We start from the raw sequence: 4,948 nt of genomic DNA on the forward strand, positions 1-4,948 counted from the left end.
GAGAAGCTGCCCAGTAAAGGGCTGAAAAACAGCCCATATTAATGTCTGTCAATGAGAAGCTGCCCAGTAAAGGGCTGAAAAGGCCCATATTAATGTCTGTCTATGAGAAGCTGCCCAGGAAAGGGCTGAAAAAGAGCCCATATTAATGTCTGTCTATGAGAAGCTGCCCAGGAAAGGGCTGAAAACGGCCCATATTAATGTCTGTCAATGAGAAGCTGCCCAGTAAAGGGCTGAAAAGCCATATTAATGTCTGTCAATGAGAAGCTGCCCAGGAAAGGGCTGAAAACGGCCCATATTAATGTCTGTCAATGAGAAGCTGCCCAGGAAAGGGCTGTATAAAACAGAGCCCATATTAATGTCTGTATGAGAAGCTGCCCAGTAAAGGGCTGAAAACAGCCCATATTAATGTCTGTCTATGAGAAGCTGCCCAGGTAAAGGGCTGAAAAGCCCATATTAATGTCTGTCAATGAGAAGCTGCCCAGTAAAGGGCTGAAATTCAGAGCCCATATTAATGTCTGTCTAGAGAAGCTGCCCAGGAAAGGGCTGAAAACAGAGCCCATATTAATGTCTGTCTACGAGAAGCTGCCCAGTAAAGGGCTGAAAACAGCCCATATTAATGTCTGTCTATGAGAAGCTGCCCAGTAAAGGGCTGAAAACAGCCCATATTAATGTCTGTCAATGAGAAGCTGCCCAGTAAAGGGCTGAAAACAGAGCCCATATTAATGTCTGTCAATGAGAAGCTGCCCAATGGCTGAAATTGCCCAGAGCCATATTAATGTCTGTCAATGAGAAGCTGCCCAGGAAAGGGCTGAAAACGGCCCATATTAATGTCTGTAATGAGAAGCTGCCCAGGAAAGGGCTGAAAACGGCCCATATTAATGTCTGTCTACGAGAAGCTGCCCAGGAAAGGGCTGAAATTCAGGCCATATTAATGTCTGTCTATAGGAAGCTGCCCAGGAAAGGGCTGAAAACAGAGCCCATATTAATGTCTGTCTATGAGAAGCTGCCCAGGAAAGGGCTGAAAACGGCCCATATTAATGTTTGTCTACGAGAAGCTGCCCAGGAAAGGGCTGAAAAGCCGGCCCATATTAATGTCTGTTTACGAGAAGCTGCCCAGGAAAGGGCTGTTGTTGCCCATATTAATGTCTGTCCCTGAGAAGCTGCCCAGGAAAGGGCTGAAAACAGCCCATATTAATGTCTGTCTACGAGAAGCTGCCCAGGAAAGGGCTGCTGCCCATATTAATGTCTGTCTAAGAAGCTGTTGCAGTAAAGGGCTGAAAACGGCCCATATTAATGTCTGTCTATAGAAGCTGCCCAGGAAAGGGCTGAAAACGAGCCCATATTAATGTCTGTCTACGAGGAGCTGCCCAGGAAAGGGCTGAAAAGCCCATATTAATGTCTGTCTATGAGAAGCTGCCCAGGAAAGGGCTATAAACGAGCCCATATTAATGTCTGTCTACGAGAAGCTGCCCAGGAAAGGGCTGAAGAGCCATATTAATGTCTGTCTATGAGAAGCTGCCCAGGAAAGGGCTGAAAACAGCCCATATTAATGTCTGTCTATGAGAAGCTGCCCAGGAAAGGGCTGAAAACAGCCCATATTAATGTTGTCTACGAGAAGCTGCCCAGGAAAGGGCTGAAATTCAGAGCCATATTAATGTCTGTCTAGAGAAGCTGTCAGGAAAGGGCTGAAAACAGAGCCATATTAATGTCTGTCTAGAGAAGCTGCCCAGGAAAGGGCTGAAAACAGCCCATATCCCTGTAATGTTTATATGGGAAGCTGCCCAGGAAAGGGCTGTATATATTAATGTCTATCCCTGTAATGTTTAAGCTGGGAAAGGTGTTGAAAACTGCCCATATTAATGTCTGCCATAGCTGCCCAGTAAAAGGGCTGAAAAGGCCCATATTAATGTCTATCTATAGAAAGCCAGGAAAGGGCTGTCAATAATGTCTTCTAGGAGAAGGTGTTGCTGTATATATTCAGAGCCATATCCCTGTAATGTTTATAGGGGAGGCCCAGGATAATATCTCAGAAGCCATATCCCTGTAATGTTTATAGGGGAGGTGTTGCTGTATATATTCAGAGCCATATCTAACTGTAATGTTTTACATATGTAACATTCAGAAGCCTTTTATCCCTGAATGTTTATGGGGAGGTGTTGCTGTATATATTCAGAGCCATATCCCTGTAATGCTTATGGGGAGGTGTTGCTGTATATATTCAGAGCCATATCCCTGTAATGGGGAGGTGTTGCTGTATATATTCAGAGCCATATCCCTGTAATGTTTATGGGGAGGTGTTGCTGTATATATTCAGAGCCATATCCCTGTAATGTTTATATGGGGGAGGTGTTGCTGTATATATTCAGAGCCATATCCCTGTAATGCTTAGAGAAGATCTCAGAAGAGACAGGAATGTCTAATGGGGAGGTGTTGCTGTATATATTCAGAGCCATATCCCTGTAATGCTTATGGGGGAGGTGTTGCTGTATATATTCAGAGCCATATCCCTGTAATGCTTAGAAGATGTCATGGGGAGGTGTTGCTGTATATATTCAGAGCCATATCCCTCAACAGTAATGCTTATGGGGGAGGTGTTGCTGTATATATTCAGAGCCATATCCCTGTAATGTTTATAGGGGAGGTGTTGCTGTATATATTCAGAGCCATATCCTGTAACCAGTGTCTGTAATCTGGTAGGGTTATGTATATCCCTGTAATTCAGAGCCATATCCCTGTAATGTCTTATGGGGAGGTTGCTGTATATTCAGAGCCATATCCCTGTAATGTTTAGGAAGATGTCATGGGGGAGGTGTTGCTTATATTCAGAGCCATATCCCTGTAATTTACCCTGTAATGCTTTCATGGGGGAGGTGTTGCTGTATATATTCAGAGCCATATCCCTGTAATGTTTAGAGAAGATGTCATGGGGGACCAGTGTTATATTCAGAGCCAATCCCTGTAATGTTTATATTTGCCATATTCCTGTAATGCTTAGAGAAGATGTCATGGGGAGGTGTTGCTGTATATATTCAGAGCCATATCCCTGTAATGCTTAGAGAAGATGTCATAGGGGGAGCCATATCCCTGTTGCTGTATATATTCAGAGCCATATCCCTGTAATGCTTCTCACTGTAACCAGTTGTCAACCCATGTGTCTGTATATATTCAGAGCCATATTCCTGTAATGCTTACAGAAGATGTCATGTAAGAAGAGGTCTGTAATCTGGTTCATATATATTCAAGCCATATCCCTGTTAGGAAGATGTCATGTCAAGTGTTATTTAAGTGTTGTGGTTGCAGGTTCACTTGGCCCTTCATCTAAAGCCTTTTATTGCGGGGTGTTTCTGTAGGCCACCAAGTGCTAACAGTCAATATCTAAATCATGTGTGAAATGCTTGATAGAGTATGTGATGTAAACAGAGAGAGGTCTACTTTCTCAGGGGACTTGAATATGGACTGGTTTTCATCAAGCTGTCCGCTCAACAGGAAGCTTCTCACTGTAACCAGTGTCTGTAATCTGGTTCAGGTTATTAATCAACCCACTCAACAGGAAGCTTCTCACTGTAACCAGTGTCTGTAATCTGGTTCAGGTTATTAATCAACCCACTCAACAGGAAGCTTCTCACTGTAACCAGTGTCTGTAATCTGGTTCAGGTTAATAATCAACCTACCAGGGTGTTTACAAACACTACAGGAACAAGATCATCCACATGTATCGATCACATTGCTACTAATACTGTAGAACGTTGTGTATCCGTACCCATTAGATGCAGTGATCACAGTATAGTGGCTATATACAGGAAGGACAAAGTTCCAACAGCTGGGCCTTAAATAGTATATAAGAGATCATACAAAACATTTAACTGTGACTCTTATGTGGATGTTGTTAAACATATTTGTTGATGTGATTAATAAGGAGCATCCAGACGCTACTCTTATTGTATATATTAAAATGGCCTTTTCCAATTATTGATAAACAAGCACCTGTTAAAAAACTGACTGTCTGTTAAGGCTCCATGGATCGATGAGTAAACTGACTGTCTGTTAAGGCTCCATGGATCGATGAGGAAACTGACTGTCTGTTAAGGCTCCATGGATCGATGAGGAAACTGACTGTCAGAACTGTTAAGGCTCCATGGATCGATGAGGAAACTGTCTGTTAGAACTGTTAAGGCTCCATGGATCGATGAGGAAATGAAACTGACTGTCAGAACTGTTAAGGCTCCATGGATCGATGAGGAAACTGACTGTCAGAACTGTTAAGGCTCCATGGATCGATGAGGAAACTGACTGTTAGAACTGTTAAGGCTCCATGGATCGACGAGGAAACTGACTGTTAGAACTGTTAAGGCTCCGTGGATCGACGAGGAAACTGACTGTTAGAACTGTTAAGGCTCCATGGATCGATGAGGAAACTGACTGTTAGAACTGTTAAGGCTCCATGGATCGATGAGGAAACTGACTGTCAGAACTGTTAAGGCTCCATGGATCGATGAGGAAACTGACTGTCAGAACTGTTAAGGCTCCATGGATCGATGAGGAAACTGACTGTCAGAACTGTTAAGGCTCCATGGATCGATGAGGAAACTGACTGTTAGAACTGTTAAGGCTCCATGGATCGATGAGGAAATGAAACTGACTGTTAGACCTGTTAAGGCTCCATGGATCGATGAGGAAACTGACTGTCAGAACTGTTAAGGCTCCATGGATCGATGAGGAAACTGACTGTCAGAACTGTTAAGGCTCCGTGGATCGATGAGGAAATGAAACTGACTGTCAGAACAGTTAAGGCTCCATGGATCGATGAGGAAACTGACTGTTAGAACTGTTAAGGCTCCATGGATCGATGAGGAAACTGACTGTCAGAACTGTTAAGGCTCCATGGATCAATGAGGAAACTGACTGTCAGAACTGTTAAGGCTCCGTGGATCAATGAGGAAACTGACTG

This window comes from Oncorhynchus keta, unplaced genomic scaffold, assembly GCF_023373465.1.
Source record: "Oncorhynchus keta strain PuntledgeMale-10-30-2019 unplaced genomic scaffold, Oket_V2 Un_scaffold_9339_pilon_pilon, whole genome shotgun sequence".
In the NCBI taxonomy this organism is placed as follows: domain Eukaryota; kingdom Metazoa; phylum Chordata; class Actinopteri; order Salmoniformes; family Salmonidae; genus Oncorhynchus; species Oncorhynchus keta.